This window comes from Neopelma chrysocephalum, unplaced genomic scaffold (assembly GCF_003984885.1).
Source record: "Neopelma chrysocephalum unplaced genomic scaffold, ASM398488v2 Primary Assembly neopelma1_22b, whole genome shotgun sequence".
In the NCBI taxonomy this organism is placed as follows: Eukaryota; Metazoa; Chordata; class Aves; order Passeriformes; family Pipridae; genus Neopelma; species Neopelma chrysocephalum.
In genome coordinates this window covers 6,581,879-6,604,579 of record NW_020897690.1, presented here as the reverse complement: position 1 = coordinate 6,604,579, position 22,701 = coordinate 6,581,879, and the positions used below count along the sequence as shown (strand labels likewise).

Sequence of the window (22,701 nt, the reverse complement as noted above, 5' to 3'; positions counted from 1 at the left end):
TGACCTCATGGCAGGAGCGGCGCTGGTTGGGAGTCCTCCCCCCGCCCCCCCTCCAAGCCAGCCCTCCCTCCCCTCCCGCTTGTTGAGTAAGCGCCGGGAGAAGCGAAAATGCCATGACGGGCCGGTGCGCTCATCCTCGGTGCTGACATGCCGCGACAAGGGAGATTCCCTTTGATGCCGCTGCCGGCGTGGGCGGCTGAGGGCAAGGGAAGGGAGAGAGAGAGGGTGGCACTTTCCGCCCACCGCTCACCCCGGGCACCGGCCCCGATAAAAATACTCCACTTTCCATGCTGTAATTTCTCCTTTGTATCTCGGTCTCTCTGCTGGGAAGGGGACTCCGCGGAGCGCCTTTGCCCTCCGGGGCCACTCACCCCCCTCCAAGCGGGCTACCCCCAGGGGAATTAAAGCCCCACCGTCATCCTGAAACTCGCAGCTCCTCACTGAGAGCGCGTGCGAGAACAAAACGTCGGTGCCAGGTGGACGGTCCTAGAAACAGTATTGCCTCCCCCCTCCTGCTTTTCCTCCCCCGAGTACTCCGTTCAACTTCGCAGCTTCCTCGAGCTGTTCCTGTCTCCCACGACGTGAAAATATCGTCATGCGAGAAGGCTAAAAAAAACCCCCAGCCAACAAAACCCACTCCAAACCCAAAACCGGTGGCAAGAGTGTTTTGAAAGCCTTTAAAATAATCTTCGAGGCGCTATTTAAAGAACTGCTACACAGGAAACGGGATATTTGGAGAAAATGATTAGAAAGTGGCGTTGAGAGCGCTACGCGTTTCGGGGAGATGCGGGTGTTGCGCAGGGAGCCGGGCGCTCAGCGGCAGCGGCGCTCAGCCAGGCCAGCAGTTCCCTCTGGGGAGAGCACGGTCTGCTGTCCTGCAGTTGTTTGTGACGCAAGAGGTCACTCACTATATGCAGTGTGCTTCCCAAGCGACGAAAAGGAAGTTCTTTATGCAAGGAACTCCCAATTATTAAGCATAAACACCGAGGCGGAGGGAGAGATAAGGGGCCAGGAACAACACAAGGCAAATTGTCTAACTGATGTGTACACAGCTTGATTCGCTGGAGGCGATGGTGCAGGAGTGAGGGCCAGCCGATGTCGCTCCCGGGGCTTACTGGATAACTCAGGATAATAAAACCAAGCACTGCAACAAGGGGGGGAAGCCTGCTGCAATGTGAAGGAGGTCTTGGGAGAAATAAAGCTCCAGGAAGTGGGGAAGATTGTCAAGGGACATTTGGTGGGTGCTGCCAGAGTTGGGGAGACTGATGGTTACGCAGGGGCACTGGGAGCAGACAGTGTGAAGAGGCTGAGGGGTTTCAGTGCCCACCCATGCATTTGCATTTATGGCCAACTAACTTGATGACAACTCCTTATCAGAATTTGCAGTTGACTTCCCCAAGACCAGAACTTGTACAGTCTAGGCCAGTCTTTAGGCTGCAAATTTCTGGGGTCAAGGCAATGAAAATGTCACTGTTTTTAGGCTTTTACCACAGGACACCCAAGTCAAAAAATGCAATCCAGAAATCCTGATCAGCTGTCATCTATCTGAAGGCACCTAAATTGGACAGTGATAGGACGTGGGGGAATGGCCTTAAGCTGCAGAAGGGCAGGTTGAGATTAGAAGAAATTCTTTACTGTGAAGATGTCGAGGCACTGGAATAGGTTGCCCAGAGAGGTTGTGAACTCCCCATCCCTGAAGATATTTGAGACTAGGCTGGATGGGGCTTTGAGCAACCCGGTCTAGTGGAAGGTTTCCTGCCTATGACATGGGGGTTGGAACTAGATTATCTTTAGGGTCCCTTCCAACCCAAATCATTCTATGATAGATTCAGTAGTGCCACAGAAATGGCACCTAGTCTAACCTCCTATGCAAAGAGTATCCCCTGGGGGTTTTCTTTATAAAATTTCCTATCTTCCTCCAGGATGTAGAAACCAACTGTTCCTCTGCCTAAATGTCACCTTCTAGGAAAAACCCCAAAGAGGAGTCAGTTGGTGCATCCAAATTACACAACAGTTCAGTAGTTTCAGCGCTTGCACGGAAAATAGAACATCCATTCACATCGTTTGTCTGGGGCAGGGGGGCGAGGGTGGGGATGGGGAAACTCAACCTACATTCCCCACCTCCCAGGAGATTGCTGTAATCCCTGCATCATTCTGGGTGGTATCTCACCCACCTGTTTGAAGTGGTGAAGCCACTTTCAGGTTTGTGTGCAAGCACTGTAGTCTAGTGCTTCAGGCTGTCTGCTGGGATGGAGGAGATCTGCCTATCCATTCCTGCTCCAAGTATGGCTTGTGTTATTTCATATTACACACCTATAGTATAAAAATACTATCATGGCCTTAAGCGAACTTTCTTGCCTGACTGAGCACAATTTCTATGTAAAAAAGCTCCTTTTCCCCTCCATACCTTCCTAGGCAACCAATAACCTGGTGATGAGGCCATTCTCTCACATAAAGGTCAATGTGGATATGAGTTTCCTAAAGAGGAGAAAGGAGCTGAATCACAGTTCTTCTGTTTTCTAGGAAGTGGTGTAACTGAAAAAGCTACAGAGCCAACAGATGATAGTACCCACCTCCTTCCAGGTCTGTCTTTGAAAAAGTTCACAGGTGAGCATCTTCAAGGTAGGGTTCTAATACCCTGAGATTTCCTGCAGTCCTAAGCTATGTATCCTTGCTCCAGAGGGGTGGGATTTGGGATATAGCCCCTACCAACTTGTTGCAGTAAGTCTGTTTCGTATCCTTTTCTCACCCTGCAAGCATGTGAAGAGTTAGATGATTAATTTGGATTTCTGAATTTGTGGGGATGGGACACTATAAAATACACTGCAGTTTTTAAGCTGGTCATCCTAAAACATCGTTGGACTTAGGTCTGAGTCAGAATCCTGCCCTTCAGAGGAAAATTCAGAAAATAAATGTAACAGTTTCTGGCGCTGATCAAGGCGATTAAAGTCTTGAAAACAGGATGTGATCCTGGTCAAAATGACACTTAGCTGAATTTGATAGCCCAGAACAGCAGCTCTGCCTCAGCTGCCTTACATGGTTAGGCCAGCAAGTTTCTAGATGCGAGGTAGCATGCTACAACAGGTTGTCAGGACACCCAGTTTATCACTGCTGTGCTTCCAAACTGAAAGAGGAACTTATTCCACCTCCTTTGCTTGAAAGGTGTCCTTGTCAAATAGAGGTCATGATGGGGAAGAGGAGAAGGCATATCTTAGCCTACCCCCTGCCAAAACTGAGTCGTAGTTTTGACTAAATTAAGTTTCAATCTAATCTAGCCTGCTGTCACACTTCAACAGTCAAAAAGTTTATCTTTTCTTTTCACAACTAGTTGAAGAAATGGTCGTGTGGTTTATGCTCAGATTTTCCAAATGACTATAACTGGATTGAGGCCATGCATTGGAAATTTTTGCCCCAAAGGAAGAAATTTTGAGAAAGATTGAAATGATTCAAACCCAGTCTTTTATGAATGTTAGAAATATGCACAGTATGCTTTGTTCACAATAGCTCTGTTTTCCCAGACAGAAGCTCCACCAACTGGTGGAATTGCCCTGGAATTCTGCAATACCACAGATGGGGAGGCTTGAATATTCCTGGACTGACTCAGCCTGTTCACTTTGCCTGGCTTGTAAGACAATAGACAATTCTTTCTTGCTCGTGGAGATCCAAAATTAAAAGTAAAGGAGGTCATGTGTGATCAAATGGAACGACTGCCTGTTAGACAAACCCATAGACTGAACTGTGATCATATTAAGCAGAGGGGCTGTTGAGAGCATAATTCCTGCTGCCCACGTAAGAGCTGATTAGGAATGGGAGAAGCCAGGACCAGACAAGGTTCAGACATGCAAGCATAGCAGATTATTAAACAAGGAGATGAAGGAGCATTCAGAGGGATCTTAAATTAAGTACATTAATTATGTAATAATGAAGCAGCTTTAAACTGGATTTAGGATGGATACAAAAGGACTGCATTTTGCATTGGCCTTGATACTTTCAAAGGGACAATCTTACTTGATTGTGCTCACTTAAAGAAAAATTAGAGAGGGGAAGAAAATAAAAAAAACTCAAGCTCATCTTACCCCTGGCAAATATCTCAAAGACTGTAACGTTTATTACAGAGAGATAGACTTTAAAAAAGGATCAAGGCCATAGGGATGGTTTATAATATTTTAAAAATATCATAAAATTATACAAGTTAATAATTAGTTAATGTTTTTAATAAAAACTAACATTTCCCCCTCCATCTTGTAAGTAGTAAAATAATGGCAATTAATAAAATAATAGCAATTATCATTATTATTTTGTAATTTATTTTTATGGCTTCCTTTTGAGCCCTTCATTTCTAAATTTAATTCTTGACTGGATTGAGAATCTTTATTCCTAAGAAGGAATCTCTTTACTTACCACATGGAGTACTACACAACACAACTGTAAAGAAAATAATAATTTACATCAGATAATAATTAGGCTTGTTCTGCAGGCATTGCCTTTTTGGCAGACCTTCTGTTTGTGTTGACAAAGGACAGCTCCTCAAAAACATCAACTTGTTATTTATTTACTTTTCCTAATATCTTTCTGTGAGCAGAACCTTTTCAATTTCATCTGCTTTTTATTACTTTGTCTTTCCGGTTACCCTGTTTGTTTTGCTCCTAATGATCTCCAAATCATTTACCTATGTCACCAAGCATTGCTGTCTCTCTCACCTCTTCTTGGACTACATTTGCTCTTTTTCCTACTATTTCCCTGTTTGTCTCTTTGCCTTCTCACTCCTGTGCTATCTGAACTGCCCATGTCCAAGAACCAAGGGGTAGCACTTCTTCAGCTGTGGTAGGATGAGGGGTTTGAGGAGAGGAGTGGGAAATCTCAGCTGCCAAAGCAACTGACTGTCTGGGTTTGGTTTATGCTTCGTCTCTGTCCTGGCTTGTGCCCTTGTAGAACTCCATTTACCTCTGCTCTGTTTCCCCATCTGTAAAATTACAACAGGGAGTTCAGGAAATAAAGGCACAGAAATGAAAGCTAATTATTATTATTGTTTATGTCTTACTAATGCACAGGCCTCAGACCCCTCAATAGCAATGATTCCTTTTTTTTCCTCTTATATAAAGAAATGAATCATTTACCTGAGAGGATCTGGACTATTTCTTTCAGGCTTATCATATCTTAAAGATCAGAAGTGGGCACTAGTATCACGTCACAGGTTAAGAGAGTTTAAGCATCAGCTTTCTTCAATCATGTCTAAACCTTCTGGTGTCTCTGAATCAGCTGAGATACGCTGTTATAGAGTGAGCTGATGAAATCAGTTCCATTTCCTCCCCCCTGCCCTTATACAAAAGAACAAATCGTGGTGTATGCACTCTAGGCCTGAACTTACACCCCTGGCTCCAGGAATAGGGTGATGAGCTCAGAGTCTAGTCTTTGGGGTTGTGAAAATCATCTTGAAATACAAACTTGAATGAAATTGGCAAGTCATGGCTGCTGCAGCCCACTGCGGGCTGGAAATGTCATCCCTGGAGCTGTGTTACATGCACTGCTCTACGCAGCCCTCTGGAGATGGTGGGAGTGAGGAGTGCCAAAACAAACTTACAAACAAAAGGAGCAAAGTGCACTGAGCACAGGTGTGCTGCTTAGGTGTTGTGGTTTAACCTGGCAGGTAGCTAAACACCACACAGCCGCTGGCTCACACTTCCCATCGCCCTCCCCTCCCCCAGCAGGATGGGGGAGAAAATTGGGGGGAAAAAAGTAAAATTAATGGGTTGAGATAAAGACAGTTTAATACGAGAGAAACGGAAGGGAAAGTACTACTACTACTACTACCACCACCACCACTAATTAGAATATACAAAACAAGCAATGCACAGTGCAATTGCTCACCACCTGCTGACCGATGCTCAGCCTGTTCCCAAGCAGCGCACCCCAGCCAGCTTTCCCCCAGCTCTATATGCTGAGCATGATGCCATATGGTATGGAATGTCTCTTTGGTCAGTTGGGGTCAGCTGTACAGGCTGTGTCCCCTCCCAACTTCTTGTGCACCCCCAGTCTGCTCACTGGTGGGTTTGTGCGAGAAACTGAAAAGTCCTTAACTTAGTGTATGCACTGCTCAGCAACAACCAAAACATCAGTGTGTTATCAACATTATTCTCATCCTAAATCCAAAACACAGCACTATGACAGATACTGGGAAGAAAATTAACTTCTTCCCAGCCAAAACCAGGTCATTAGGGAAGCTTAACTCTTCTACCAAAGAGCAGGAGCCTGCTGCCATTTCTGCAGAAAAAGCTCTGAGGAAGGCATAGGGGGATGCTATTGCCTCAGACTCTTCAGGAAAGCATTTGAGCTTGGAAATGTCTTGGAAAGTCAATCTTGAAAATTGACTGTTCCCTCCCATTTGAAGGAGGCAAGGAACTTGACAGTCTCACATTATAATTGCACGCTATGCAAAAACTTACAGGTGGAGTACTGTATGAGACAGTGATGTGGTTCGAATAGCAAAAAGTTTGAAATACCAAGCAGTGAAAGTCAAACCCATCTAAATACAGTTTTAGAAAACAACCATCACTGCTTCTTGGGCACCTGGAGCAGAGATCCAAAATTACCAAAAGGATATGTGTCTCAATATACATAAGGGGGAGAATGGCACAGAAGAGAGATTCCATGCCTCCTCTTCTGCTTGCTTAAGTTACCCTCTGAGTGCTTGAGCATCGCAAAGGCAAACAGAAAGCACTACAGTGGAACTGAAAATCATTGGAGTTGCTCACCACTGCACAGATGCCCCAACTCTGGCAGTGTCCAAGACCAGCTTAGAGGGGCTCTGAGCCACCTGGTCTAGTGGAGGCCCTGGAAGTCCCTGCCCATGGCAAGGGGGTTGGCACTGGATAATCTTTAAGGTCCCTTTCAACCCTAACCACTCTATGGTTTTACGATTCTATGTGTTTCTCTAGTAAAAGGACCTCCCTGTTTTCAAATGAACAAAGTTGTAATAGATTCTCTTTAATTCCTGTGATTCTGACAAAGAAGACCAGCAAAGGTCTTTGCAAAGACTACTTAAAGTCAACATCATCCTGTATAGTTTTGGCCAGTCTCAATTCTCTGCCTTACATTAAGGGAATGGAACGTCGCACAGCAAGAGAATTAATGTTTGAACAGTTCCCTATTTTTTACTAGGATATGTTTTGTATTTTTGTAATAAATTTGTTGGGGATGATGAGGCAAAAGCTTTGTCATGTTGCAGTTAAAATTGGCAAGAGAAACTATTTAGAAGTTCTGGGCAATTTAAAAAGCAAATTTCATTCCAATTTTCTCTTTCCTTCATCAAATCTTTCATGTGCTGAGTGCTAGAATAACTCTGGCGTTTTCACCCTACCAAAATTCCCCACTGATCATTCTGCGCAGTTGTGGTTCCATGCAAGGGGGGAAAAAAATCTTCCTTCCATCTGTTCTAAATTAAATATATTTTCTTATTATATTTCCCTGCTTTATTGTTTTTTGTTGCTGATGAAGTAGTAAAAACTAAATTTTCAGTATTTCTACCCTTCAGAGTTTAGGCAATTCCCTTTATTTTCCATGCTGCTGCTCTTAAATTAAGCTGTACTACTGTTGTCAACAGACAGGTAACACCGCTGAGCTTCTCCTTCTTATCATTCATTATACCTGTTCCTAGCACGGTATTTAATAATGCCAAGAACCTGAAACACTACCATAAATAGATTTTTATTAAAAATTGTGACATTTCACGATCCGTTCCTTTTTAGCTGTCCGGTTGGCTCTTTAATCGCTTCGCCGTGGTACAAACTTTTCTCGAGGGCTCCATGTTACCTGCATGGTCAGTGTCGCCCCAGCACACTCCATTAAACTCCGTTAATCTCTCATCTCTGCTCAAGCGCTGCTTTCGGATTTATTTTTTCTGTTTTTAAACTTCACCGGCGGCGCCGCCGCCGCTTCCTCACCTACGCGGCGAAATCCACACGCTCCCCTTTGCCGCGCCGTGCGTGGCGAGCGGTGAAGCCCCGTCAGGACTAAGTTAAGCGGTGGTTCCCAGGCAGAGCAACCGCAGGGCGCGCCAGCTGGGACTGTTTGCTTTCCCCCCTTTTTCCCACCGTTCACCGGGGGCCGCCTCGGGGAGGAACATTTCCCACTTTCTCAGGGGCTCTCCCCCTTGCCCCCACCGTGTCCCCCGCGGGGCGCGGGCAGGTGACGGCGGCGGCGGCACGCGCGCCCGGTCCCGTGACGCGCGCGCCCGGCTGAGCGCCGCGTGACGGCGGCGGCGGCGCCAACAGGTGTCCCCGCGCCGCTTCCCGGGACACCCGGGGCCCTCCCGGCTTGGAAGGGACCACTGGAGATCCCTGCCAAGGCAGGGTCACCTAGAGGAGGTCGCACAGGGACGCGTCCAGGTGGGCTTGGAATATCTCCAGAGAGCTCGGAGACTCCCTGACCTCTCTGGGCAGCCTGTTCGAGTGCTCTACCACCCTCAGCATAAAGAAGTTCTTCCTCATGTTGAGGTGGAACTTTTTGTGTTTTAGTTTATGGCCATTGCTCCTCGTCCTGTCGCAGGGCACCACCGGAAAAAGCCTGGCACCGTCCTCTTGGCACCCGCCTCGGAGATACTTAAATGCATTGAGATCCCCTCTAAGTCTGCTCTTCTCCAGACTAAACAGGCCCGGCTCCCTCAATTTCTCCTCGTAAGAGAGATGCTCCAGAGCCCTCGTGCCTGTTCTCGGAGCGGGGAAAAACTCCGAGAAGCCTCTTTACAACTTTGGGAAGCTGGGAAGGAGACGGGGCTGGAGAAGCCCCCCCTCCGGGGCACGGCGCGCCCCCAGCACGGCACCTCCTCGGCACCGTTCCCACGGGGGCCTCACTGGCCCCGCGGCGGAGTCCCGCTCCCCCCACGCCGGGATGTGGCGGTGGGAGACGTTCTGGAGCTACTGGGGGACTGCCGGGCCCCGCCGCTCGTCCCACGCAGGCGGCGGGAGCAGCGGCGGCTCCTGCGGCGGAGCGGCCCCACCAGAGCCGGGCGGGAGCCGCTCCGCTTCCCGGAAACCCGGGGACCGGCTCTTTTACGCCGTTTATTTTCCGCGGGGGGTGGGGTGGGGGTTTCCCGGGGGGTCGGGGTAAAGGGAGGAGGAGGGAGGAGGAGGGAGGAGGGGGAATCCCCCCGCGCGCGCCGCCAGCTAGCGACCGCCGCCTCCCCGCCCCCGTCGCTCGCGGCTCCCCCCGCGCCCTCCCGCCTCCCTCAGCGCGTGCGGATGGCGAACAAACGGCCCTTTCCTTTTCCTTTTTTTTTTTTAAGCTTTTTTTTGCTTTTTTTAAAGTATTTTTCCCTTTCCCCTCTCCGCCCTCTCCCGGCTATAAATAGCTCCCGCGCGCCGTGCGTGTGTCACGTTCCCATTACGTACGCCTTACGCTGACGCACGGGGGCGGTGCGCTCCGTGACGTCAGCGCGTATCCGGGCCAAGCTATAAATAACCTTCCGGAGGCCTGTGCCAGCCGTGGGTACGCGCGGACGCTACTGATCGTGGGATTTCTTCCCCCGGGAACAATCGGTGCTGGCGACCTCGCTCCCTCGGGGCGCTCCGGGCTCGGTGCAGAGCAGCACCCCCCCCCCGCCCCTTCCCCCGCAGGCAGTTCACCCGTCTTAGGAGGGGCGATCTGCTTTCGGGCGGCAGGTGATGCTGTCCCTGCCTTTGCCCGGTGGCACAGCGGGTCCTGAGCGGCGGCAGCTTGCAGCCGTGTGTTCTGAATCACAGAATCATGGAATGTTAGCGGGCTGGAAGGGACCTTAAAGATCCGCTAGTCCCAAAACGTCTGCCATGGGCAGGGACACCTCCCACCAGACCAGGATGCTCAAAGGCCCATCCAACCTGTCTTTGAACACTGCCAGGGATGGGGCATCCACAGCTTTACTGGGCAGCCTGCTCCAGTGCCTCACCACCCTCACAGTAAAGAATTTCTTTCTAATATCTGACCTAGATTTCCTCTTTTCTAGTTTGTACCCATTACTCCTTGTCTTATTGCTACAGCTCTTGATGGGTTCCTCTCCGGCTTCTCTGTAGGCCCCTTTTGGATACTGGAAGGCTGCTATGAGGTCTCCATGCAATATTATCTTCTCCAGGCTGAACAGCCCCAATTTTCTCAGCATGTCTTTGTAGACACACAAATCATTGTGCGTTCAAGCGTTGGCTGTGAGTTAGGAATTCAGCAGTTGCGCTGCAGTCGGCCCAAGTCCACATGCAGCGGAGATGGGAGTGCATAGCCCCCCCCCCCCCCCCCGGGGGGGGGGCTTCTCCAGCCCCGTCTACTTCCCAGCTTCCCAAAGTGGTAACTTTGATGATGTTGCTGCACTCCCTCTAGTCTCAGATCCCAGGTAGGGTTACAAGGAATCCATGTATATTTTAGCTAGTTGTTATAGGTGTAGGTAATGTATTCCCTGCCATACAATGGGTGTCTCATAGGCTTAGCTCTGGCAGTCTCCCAGGTGGTAGACAATGGGTTTTTTTGGATCCTTTAGGTTGAGGAGGGAACTGGATGTTGTCTTCCCACAACCTAGGCAAGTGCTCTAGCTGGTCTGCTGTGTAGAAGTGGCTGTGGTGGCTGGTCTCTGTGTGTCAGTGTGCACTGGGCCCCTCGGGGCTAGGAGTGTAGCAAGATAGCTCATTTTGCAAGCAGCTGTGTTGGCTGAAGATGCAACTTTTCCTCAGTGATTTGCTGCCTTGCCTTTGCCAGGGTTACCGCCCCCACAGCTCTTGAGCTGATGTTGGATAAGCAAGCAGCTGGATGAACTGTACTAATATTGCATGAGGCACCCTAGGGAGGATTTCTGTGCTCTCTCTTGCTGACAGAGGTTTGGACTTGGTTGTCTATGGCTGTCTGTCATGGCAGCATTATATGGCAATGATACATTCACCTATTACAGTGATATCTGAAAGAAGATACCTGCCTGTTGCTTTAGGCATTGGGACAACTTACCTGTGAGTACGTAGGATGCCTGGGATTCAGGGTGGGCAGACAAATCCTGATGTCAGTTTGGTTGGTAGCACCTCTGTGTCTGTTCACAGCAGGGCTATATGCTGGGGAACCTCTCTGGGTGAGAGTGTGGGCGTGGGCAGCATGTTTGGCTTTCCTGTCTGGGCATCTCACTTGCATCCTAAGTCTGTAGGGCTAGGTTCAAAGACAAGCATGGCTGAGCAATCTATTGAAAAACAGTTCTGGAAAAAAAATCCAATTCTAATACTCGAACTGTTACTAAATAGCACGATAATTAAATCATTATCTAGTTTTGACTGTAAGTTTTCTGGGTACCGAGCATCACAGTGATTATCTCACACCCCATATTGCTTGCACCACAGTGTGTGTTTCTTCCAGAGAGTCTTTGCAAAGCGCTAACAAAGAAAATGTAAATAGTAGATTTACTTAATACAACTCTTCTGGTGCTTGGGGTTTCAGGAAATCAAGCCATTTTAATAGTTTTCTAGTGCATAGTCTTTTTGTTCTTCATTTTGTAGGTCAACAGCTAAAACTTGATTGGTTTGCTGAAATTATATGTTACAAAGTACTTGATGTTACATTTTTCTTGTCTTGTGCTTTTATATCAATGGAGTTTAGAAAAGCAACTTCTCCTAGTAGGAGAATTAGCCACTTCAGTGATTAACTACTTCAGCCACTGAGTTCTGTTCACCTGGGGAGTTTTGTATGTGTTTTCTAGCCCTGATAGAATAAACAAATTAACTTCTGTCTGTAGATAAAGTCAAAATTTTACCACTAGCAGTGTGTTGAATAGTGATACTTGTAATTTCTAATTGCTAGTCAGCTTTCTAGGGCATATTGGACATAGTCATTTCTTGGAGAAGTTGGAATATTTTCAAATCTCACGTTTTTTTAGATGTATACCCTTCCCTGAGGCACGTGGGCTGTTGGAACATCGTGCAGAGACTGTCAGCCTTCTACCATCATCTTTGATGGTAATGTCAGCTTCAGTTCTCAAGGAAAATGGTTTAGTTCAGTAATTATATTTATGGAGAGAAACTTGGTGGTTCTGCAGTTGCTTTACTTGTAAGGAGGAGAATTTTCCTAGACTGGACACATGGCTGTGCAGGTTAGCTGGAACTAGGAACAGCTCAGTTATCTGTGACAGATTTCCTCTGGTGTTGCAATAGATGTCCCCTGTGACATCTTCAGTGGGATAGATGGTGTCTTTCCCTGTACCTAGTCATCCTCAGAGTATGAATTCCAAGCCATTGGCAGCTGTCTAGAGGCAAGTGAAAAGGATGAAAGGATCTAGTTGTGAACAAGCCTACAAACTAACCTACCTTTCTGAAAATGGTGGAGTTGAGTCACAGCACTGTCTTTCCAGGAGAAGCTGACTTGATATCTCTGCTCTGGGATATTTCAAAGAGAACTTTGGTGAAAATTATCGTACAGTGCCATTGGTGGGCGAAATGAGATTTTTAGACATATTTGACCAAAAATAGTTAGCAAGCTCCCATTAAACTCATCTTAAGCTTTTTGTTAGTGGGCTTTGGGCCATTTGATGCTTAAAGGTCTCCTGCGAGGTTCGAGTGTTTTACTAGTTGGCCATTTTTAAGGTTCTTGGTAGCAAAAGCACTTCAGTGTGCAGTGAACTCTCTTCCTGCAGAAAGTCTAGAGTTGGAACACTTGACAGTGGGCCGAGAAAAGCTGACTCTAAAACCATGCCATTTCTCGATGCTGGGTCCCAAGGCCTTGAATTAAGGAGTGTGAAAGAGGTGAGAAGTTAGAAATGATCTTGATGGGCCTCAACCCAAACCATAAAAGTTGCGACTCTTTCAGTTCATGTTCATAGACAGTAATTCTACTGGTGTGGTGACTTGTTTGAATAGAAGACAAATTAAACCAGAACAAAGGTAGAGCTTGGGTGAAAGCAGAGAAAGATGAGTATGACACAAAGTCATAATGGCTTTGTAGAATATGGTAGTAAAGCAAAAAGCTAGTCTCCTCTTTAGCTGTCTCCTCTGGTTTGTATTCCTCTTAATTTTCAGTACTGGGAGTAAATGTCCTCTACAGTGATGCTGTCTGTGATCAGGCTAATTGATAGTGTTTCTGTCATTGCAAATGGTAAAGAGTAAAAATATATTTGCAGCAACACTTGGTCACAAGAAAAATGGATATCAGTGTGACAACATTGTACACTCTTTGAGTTCTTCAAAAGATGTATGGTTTGTTGTTTTCTTTTTGTATATCTGTTCTTTCCAAAGGTTTACTCTCTAACTTCAGGTAGACTGGGATACTTCTGTCAGTGAAGTCACTCCAGTCTGTTTTACAGAATTCAATATGTCAGATACATTTTTTTAAAATGAAAAAGAAAAGCATTTTATTCCTTTTGTGATATATGTCTAGGAGCAGATTTGCTGACTTTTATCTTGAGCAAGTGCTTGTTGCTTCCTTTCCAGAAATGTTTCATTTGATGAAGTGAAGAAAATTAAGTTAGAAAAACATGTTTGGATGGAATAGAACAATGCACATGATTGTGTTAAAATCCAGTTTAGTATTTGAATTACTAAAAAGTGTGGCTTGGTACGGTTCTTGAGTATGATTGTAACAATACAGTGTGCAAGGGTTCCATGCTCTAAAAAAGTTTTAATTGGCATTGTTTTCCTTGTTCCCTTGTTTTTCATTTAATGAGAAGCAAAAAGGGGATAGAGTGGGATGTTGTAAGCAGACAAGCACAAGATAATGTGGTTTGTTAATGTCAGTCTTCAGCTTACGTCTGTGGTCACACTTTAAAATGCCCTTCTCAGTTTCTCTGCTTTCTGTTCTTCTTTTCAGTCTAATCTCTCTTCTGCCTTCTACCTCTAGAGTTTCTAGTCTCTTTTTTGGGTCTCCTTCTTTCCACAGTAGGCCAGTTCTGGACTTTCCTGCTCACATATTCCTAACTGACTAATGTTGTTCATTTATGTATTAAAATTAAGAAGTGGTTTCATGTTAGCTTTCTAGAGGTTTAATAACATTGATATTTACCTTTTCTTTCTAAGCTGGTCTCCTTGTGGGAGAAATGCTAGTGAAACCTGTTAATGTCTAAAGCATGTGTGGCTTTTTATTTTCTACATTCAGCCTTTTTCTAAACTTTTTTTACATTTGGCTTTCATTACATACTCTTCTACTGACTTGGTCATTGAGAACTGACTTCAGTCATGAATCAAAACTAGAAAGGAGTTCTGCTCTGGGATCTGGCATGTAATGGAGACAGAGCTACTTATATATGGTGAGATTGTGTGTGTCTTTACTTATGATGGCCTTTCCTACTACTGACTAGATCTTCCCTCCTCCACTTATTTGGTCTGCAACTTGCTCAGTCTTCCATAGCAAAGCAAAGACTTTTGCACTGGGAAGAAGATGCAAGTCTGAGATGTGATCTCTGTGTTTCTTCTCTTTAGTATTGTTAGAGCCATAGAGCAGCAAGTAGTCACGGAGGACTGGTGACTGAATTCCATTTCCCATTCCCCCAAGCTGATTTGGAGAAAGACTAATCCCCTCTATGTGAGGAGAGGCAATGTGGTCTTTCTTTGTGTGAGGGGCACTGGTTACTATCACGCTGGCCTTTTTATTTCTGTGTGTCAAAGTGCTTTGATATTGTATGCATTCTCAGTAATTTGTTTACAGAAATGTTCTTGGGTAAGTTTGTTGGTCTCTTACAGTTAATTTGATATGTCAAAAGTGCATGATGTGCTTAATTAGCTGCTTACTCTTAGTTATGGAAGAAGTTCTACAAAAATAAAGGAAGGTAGAAATAACCAGTGAGCCATCTGCAGTATGTTTTAATTTCACTTGAATTTCTTCAGTCAGCAGTGGGGGAAAAGCTAGAAAATGGGTGATTGATGATTTAAGTGATTGTTCTTGGCTGTGATCATTCAGACATTCTGCCGATTATTGGAGATGGTTGGGTAGGGGAAGGGTGGATGAACAAGAGAAATGATTTGGAAATCATTGTTGTTAGAGCTTGGTAGGAGTGATAAAACAAGAGGAATAGCAGGTAAGATCTCTTGGTAATATTGGGTAAGATCTCTTACAGGTTGTAAAGGCTGGAGTAAGTGCATTGAGAGATTTTTTTTTTTCTAAGAACCAGGAGAAAAATATGGGAAACATCATGCCGAAATTCTATAGCTTGACTAAAGACTTTGTTTGATTTAAAGCTTGTTTTTTGTGAAATTTTACAGAATCTGATGGTTAAACATTACTTCTGAATGATGCTTGAATTGCCCTCCTAAAATCAGTTTGTGCATCCTGGTATAATAATTGTATAGATGTAAAGATTTGTACTTGGATGTATACTTTCACATGAACAGTAGATGTTTTCCTTTTGAAAACTGTCCTAATTGTTTTTTAAAACTGAAGAAAGGAGTTAAGCACTAAGCTAAAGTAAATTCTTGGCTGAACAGTGTGTGGGATTCAGTAGAGTCATAGATGCATAATTGTACAGATTTATTTATATTTAAACAATTTCCTGAATTCAGATTGTGCCTCTCACTTGTATAAATACTGAACCACTCCCTCCCCCCATAATTTCACAATAACTTTTGAAGCTACAAATCCTTGTGCTCCGGTTGGCTACTGACTTTTAGTAGCCAGTCATATGGTATAGATTTACAAAGCTGACGCAAAATGGAGCAATTCATCTCCTCCCTAATACAGGCTGCTGAAAGCATATCTCCCTGAAGCTCTGCTCATTTCACTGTAACCCTGCTGAGTACCAAGGCAAGTTCAAGGTTTTGGTATTGGTCTTAGACTTTACAATGCTTGATGGCGGTGGCCCAGGCTGCCCGAGGGAGCACCTTCTGCAGTCACGGCCACTCATGACAGCTGCATTCCACTGGAACAATGGCATTGTTGGCGAAATGGGCAATGAATGGGAGAGACAAACTGCTTCTGCAGCTAGCCCACAACTGAGAGACTGATTCCTGGAACACATCAGAGTGACTATAAACCTCCCTGTCCTCGGAATTAAGCGTAAAATTCACTTGCTTCAACCAGGACTTTCCACAATGACCAGGAAAAAAGTAGTCTCTAGGGTGTAGACAAGGATGATCTCGGTTTCTTTTTAAAAGGCCCAAATAACAATGTATACAAAAGTATAGAAAAAATAGTGTAAATTTTATCCACTCTTCCTGTGCAGTTTTTGGTAGGCTACCTCAAGACTCCTGCTCTCGATTCTTTCACTTTGCTGGCCAGCAGTAAAAATGTTACTTAGGCTTGTTTTTTTGGGTGAGGAAAATTCCCAATCAAAGAGAAGACAATAGAAAGTCAAGTGGAAAAGCAACACAGAAGGCAGTTTCTAAAAATTTTAGTTTAATTTTTTCAGTTTCCCGCTTTCCTCTGCACAATTATTCTCACTATACTTTTTATTTACAGATGTGTTATTGATTGTTGAAATGCAAAAGTCAAATTTATTAACTGTTGCAGGAGTGTTGCAACTGCTCTTGGGACAAGAAAGTCACTGATCTGTTGTAAGTTGCATTTGAATGAGAGTAAGGAGATCAAATATCAGGGACAAAATATCCACTACAGTTTTTCCCAGAAAAGCATTGGACTATGTTGATGTTGTAGTCCTTTTGCTCAATAGTTCAGTTTTGAGCCTGAGCCTAAAGAAACTGTGAATTTGTTCTGAAATAGCTAACAAATGGCTCAGTCTTCAAAAACAGAAGTCCACCGAATCATGGGTGTCTATGAGGGTGACTAGAGCCCAAGTGTCTGTGGTGCCAAAGGAAGCTGGTGGGTGTCAGGTTCAGAACAAGAGGAGGTGGTTCTTTGCACATTGTGTCACTAAACTCTGAAATTCCCCACTTGAGGACGTGACAAATACTTGGGGTTTGCCTGTGTCCAAGGAGGCAACAGGGCAGAAAAGCAAGCCAATGCTATAAAGACAGCATGCAAACTCGGGAGTGGTTGAGAGTGGAAGGTATTCAAGGGTTGTGTTCTGATGCTGTTGCCTGAGCATCTTTTTATTTGGTCAATATTGCACAGAATGCTTGATTAGGGAGATCACTGACCTGACACAGTGCAGCTGTCTGTATTTTTATGTTTAAAAGCAGTCTGAGGAGAATGAGAGGAATGACAAAGCTTATGGAGACATCACATCTAAAGCTGGCTGTAAAGCAATGCAGAAGATCTTGCAGTTCAGCATAACTTAGTGAGAGAAAATGACAGAGGGAATTCCGAATTGATAAATGCAAAATAATGCACATGCACTAATCGTACATGCATGATGATGTGTTCTATATTACCTGTTATCACTCAGGAAGGATCCTGGACTCATTTTGAATAGTCCTGTGAAAATGTCAGCTCAATACTCAATAGGGTCAAAAAGGCAAGCAGAACAATGTTGGAAGGGGTAGAAAGAGCAAAAGGTAAAAAAAAAAAAAGAAAACCCCATTATACTGGTATCTGAATTAATGGAGATCTTGAAAACTGCATGCATTTTGGGCCACCTTGTCAAAAAGAAAGTAGAGTAGAATTTGGAAAAAAGCAAAGAAACAAGGATCATTGGAATAGCTTTCATATAAGGACAGAAAAGTTTTTCCCCTTACATAATAGATTTCAAGGAAGAGGGATTGCATATGATAGCTCTTTGCAGAGAGATAAACAGTGGATGGGAAGATACAGAGCAAATAATTCATATCTTAGTAATAAATAATAAAGGAAAATATAGTCTTCAGGCTGCAAGCTTAAAAACAAACAAGAGAAGGTACTTCTAAAGGAAACCCCCCCCCCACAAACAAAGGTAGTGGTGTCACTTGTGATTCAGAAAGACCTTGAACTGACTCTGACTAAAGGTGCTATGCTTTTCCCAAAGTAGTCAGTATTGGCCACTGTCAGGGATGGCAGTAAGTAAAATTGCAGCCTGTTGACGGGAATGTGCTGTATGTTCTGAGCCCTGACATGAGGGGTAGCTGGTGTGATGCTCTGCAGTGTGGCCTGTAGTGAGTGGAGGAAGCATCTTGTTCACAGTATGTGGTGTGTGCATGGAACAGCTGAGAAAAGGAATGCTTTGTTCCTGGATATAAAAAGATGGAAATGATTGAAATTCAGTGTAAAATCATACAGAAGACCATGGCCTGGTTTGTTACCTGCCACACATTGGTTTGATGGGTGATTATAATATCAAAATGTTTATGTGCTTTTAGTAGGCTGTGGAGGATGATCGGTGGAATGGTCCAAGGCCATCTTAGTAATGCCAATGTACCTGTTTTTATCCTTGAAGCCTTTAAAAAGCAAGACATGAATGAAAAAGTTGTTTTTACTGAACTTTTTGGATTTGTTAACTTTGTGGACTCAGGGGAAAATGTAGCAACAAAGACAGTCTTGTGAATACATGTATGTACAGTATGTCGGATGCATTTGCTGGACCATGGTCTAATAATAAAAAGAGAAAATGAAACTTATAAAGTTATTGTTTATTGCCTATTCAAGACTTAATCACTCACACTGCCAGTAACTACTCTTACCAATGTGTTCTTTGGTTGGTTGGTTAAATTGGGTGTTTTTATTTGTTTTTGTTAGTTTGATTTTTTTTAATAACACCCTGGATATGAAGCGAGATAATGCTGAAATACATATTTTTTGGTGCCAGTCTGCTCAGCACCTGTTAGAAAATATAAAAAATATAAAATATAAAAAAGAAGTTACCCCCATCAAAAGTGTCTCCTGAATCAGACCGAAGGCAATAAGAGGGATTCTAGGGTTAAAACTTCTACCTATGACCAAGTTCTGACTTGGTTTTCCAACTCTCAACTTCAGAAAAAGCACAATAATTAGATAGCTAGGGGAATAGTCCACACAAGGAGCACTTATCTCCTGTAGACAGGCCTGTGCTGAGCCCTTTACATGTTCATTTTATAGTTAGACAAGTGATTTTCAACCTTTCCGTTGGAAGGCCCAGAAAAATGCGCAGTGGTGGAAGGAAGAGCAAATTTAAACCTCTCGTATTTTGTGGTCCACCAGTGCTTTGAGGGTCTTCAGAATTTGACACAACTTATTTAGACTCATAATGCTTATAAAATAAATAAATAAACCCCCCAAACCCCTTCTCTGGATGGACACATGCAGTTTATCCCAAGAACACCGCTGACTTTGCCAATAGCTTGCTCTGCACATTTATTCATGCGTCGACTAGAGATTTTCTTTCGAGAAACTTGCAGGCATATGTGTGACAGATGATGAAAGATAGTCTGATCTTCATGAGAGTCCTTCCCACATGCACACACCCCTTCTCCCTTGTGATTGTCTCTGATGGGCAATATGATTTGTCCTAAGATAAGACACCAGGTGGAAATTGCAGGAGGAACTCTCTGGATACTCTCATAAGGAATACATTCATTTTTGGACGGGTGAGTAAAAGTGCCAAGATACAGTCACATATGGAGAAAAAATCCTAAAGTAGCTCCACAGGGGCTTTGTAATTGTGTGTTCTGCAAGGCCAGAAACTGTAAACCTGTATGTTTCTAGCTAGACCTGCTTATATTCTATACTGCATTGGTAATATTTAGATACTGTATTAGTAATAAATCTAATCATAATTATCCACGTAATCAGTGTCAAATTTTCTGTGCCTGACTGAAAGTATTCTTTCTACTACTCTGCTACAAATTTAATTTTTAATTTAATTTAATTTAACTCTGATCAAATTTAATTATTCTGGACCAATAGAATCTGTTTAAGTTTTTCTTTCTGCAATGCTAAGGAAGTTATGAGCTGCTAAGAAAGCTGTTGTTCTGTTCAAATATTATTCCTTGAATTCTTCATTATTAAAACAGATGAATTCTCCCTGTATGCTGGTCTTCCCTTTCCCTTTCCCTTTCCCTTTCCCTTTCCCTTTCCCTTTCCCTTTCCCTTTCTCTTTCCCTTCTTTGACAATTTAGTCAGTTATCTTATATTAGAGGCTTTTACTGGTTTGGTCAGCAAATCAGATGTGCTGGTCTTTGGCTCCTAGGACTCCTCTTGAAGCTGTTAAAAATTCTTTCATATTCTGTCATTTCCAGAGGCTGAAACAGACTGAAGTGGTAAGTTATGTGACAGATATGATAGTTTTTTGATTTGGAGAAAAGTATCTTTACATCTTTGATTTTACCCTAACCTGTTATAATACGGGATTCAGCTGACTCCAGGTTTCTGTCCTAGTGTTCAAATTCCACTGGCCTTAAAAAGAGCTTTGTCCTTGATAGCAATGACTTCTGGCAATAGCTGTCTTACATTGTAATTAATATAGTGTAAAAACTCTACAACTTAAACTAAAATCCCAAAGGTAGAGAGTTCGTGAGAAAAGACATAGGTCCCTTTTCCTAGAGCTCATTTTGATAGTCAGCCTGTCAAAGAAGGAGAATGCTTATTAACCTCATGGCATTTCGAATTTATCTGTAAAATGGATTTCTTTAGTAAACATTGTCTTTGCTGATCCTTCACATGCAACTCTGCCACTCTTTTTTTTTTTTTTTTTAAATCTGAAGCACAAAGGACCATGAAGTTACCATGAGTTTTCTACAAGGGCAAAGGATCAAAGCTGCACTTAGCATCCATGTTTCTAAGACTTTCTTTCTTTTTTGGTCTGCTTGCTCCTTTATGTTTTTTCTCCATTCTGAGTGGGAATCAAGAGGGCAGGAAGGTGGGGGAGGAGTGCATTCAGTAGAATTGGTTTCCCCTGATAGTCTCCTAAATAGGCTCTCTGCAAAAGGAACCTTCTGCTTCAGGACTCTCATGCATTAATAGTGTGATGTCCTACCTCTGCATTTGGAGGATACCCATTTGGCTTTATGATTTCTGCAGGGAGCTTTTATATGGAGACAACTTGCCTAGTGAAGTAGTCTCATCATGTGTGAAACTAAACTGGGCCAAATAGAGAAATTTTGCCAGCTAGGTGGAGCTCCCCCACTAAGTTTCTTCCTGTCTTGATTTTGTACAGCCTTAATCACTGCCACTGAATCTGTAAGTTCATTTAAAAGATGGCCAGTTTACAAAGAAATTAAAATCAAAATGTGGGAGAAGTTCTCTCCTCCATAGACTTTGCCACAGGCAGAGATGAGCACACAGCAATTCAGGATTGTATGGATCCATGCTGTTGTTGAGCCTGTATCTCTCAGTGGTGTTTTTATTCAGTGCAATCCTGGAAGTGCTGGTAACACTAATTAGTTTTCTTCCTGGATAATAGAATTTTAAAAATACTTTTTGATTACTAAAACGTAGTCCATTGCTGTAAGATCAACTTACCACTTAGCTGTAATAAACACCTGTTCATGGCAAAACTTACTCTTCCCCTTACAATCAAATAGTGATTCTCTAAGCTTGGCATCCTTTGTTTACATACTTGCTGGGACTCTAGAGAGCACCAAATCAGGTGATTTCTGCATAGGTATGATAAGGATGAGACTTCCCTAGGCAGCCTGAGATGTGAGGATCCGATGAGATTCGTCATGCGTTTTTATTCCATCTCCACAGTAAAAAATTTGCAGAATGTTTTAGGCATTGATGCAACCCCATCATTTTTCTGTAGGCCTTTAGTGATGCTGAACACACTTAGTCTTTGGTAGTTTTCAGTAAATACATGAAGTGAAGGTTAGTACATGGTTTTGCTGATAGTTTGGGAAGAAATATCAAATCTAGATTGCTGTCTTACAGCAAATTTTTATTTTGGAAAAACATGACTGCTTTGTTGTGGCTGTGAGAAGAGCCTAATGCATATCCTCATCAGTGTTCAAAATAGTGGATCTGATTTTGTTAAAAGCACACGTGGGGTCAGTTACTGTTGCTCAGCTTCTGAACAGTAATCATTATAGTCCAGTAATGTGTTTATTGTTTGCTGTGATATTCATATGGCGGGATAAAGGTTAGGGTTCTGGATTTGAAATGTAATAAAATAGAGCTAGTAAGAAGCTAATTTCTTTTTCCACAGAACTACTTTTTGTGAATTTTTAAGGACCATATTGAAGTATAATTAAGTAAAACTTTTTTTGAAAAAAAAATGAAATAGTGAAAAAATAACTCTGTATGCCAGTAATCAAAGACATTTGTTTGAAACCAAATATCTCCAACAGAAATTTAAGTATATGTGTTTCTACCGTAATATGACAGTATACTGCAGACTTCTGTGTGATCATGTATGAAATATATTGAACCACTAGCAGTCATTGTTTCAATTCACCAAATAACCTATTAAAAGGAGAAAAGCAGTATCGTGTTGTAGCATTAATAATTGCAAGTCCTTTTATTTTTTTTTTCCTGAGGATATGCATAAATTAGTCTAATGTCAAAATTTCTCTAATTTCACCCTCAACTGTGTGGGAAAAATTTAAAGAGTTTGAAGAATCCCTTTAGTTCTGGTTAAGGCAATCTCTGAGATGTCTGCTGACTGATTTCTGAAAACAATGCTCTGAGGAGTAGCAACCTTCTTCAGTTAGTGTCTCATGTTTTAATAACTAATAGTGGCACATTGGCACATTAACACATTTTGTCACAATTTTGGTATAACACAGAGGATGAAACACCAGAAGGAGAAGGCAGGAATTTGGAGAAAACATCAGAAAGTCATTTTCACATGCGTGACTGAAGTGGTAACTTCATTTATGATGTTGTGGAAAAAAAGGATATTTCAATGCAATGCTAATTTAATTTTATAAATACAGAATTGTGCCATGAACCCCAAATCTATTTTTATATATTTGTTATGCCAATAACATTGGAAAATTGTTGACC

The 22,701-nt window shown here is 43.3% G+C and overlaps 1 long non-coding RNA gene across 2 annotated transcripts; it reads left to right on the top strand.

The window, feature by feature from the left end:
• Positions 1-887: 887 nt before the first annotated feature.
• Positions 888-3,757, top strand: LOC113964861. Of its 2 annotated transcripts, XR_003533322.1 has the most exons (4): positions 888-1,237; positions 2,524-2,607; positions 2,683-2,721; positions 3,519-3,757. It is a non-coding gene; the product is annotated as an uncharacterized LOC113964861 (long non-coding RNA). The 2 variants fall into 2 exon arrangements; XR_003533323.1 differs by lacking the exon at positions 2,683-2,721.
• Positions 3,758-22,701: the final 18,944 nt, after the last annotated feature.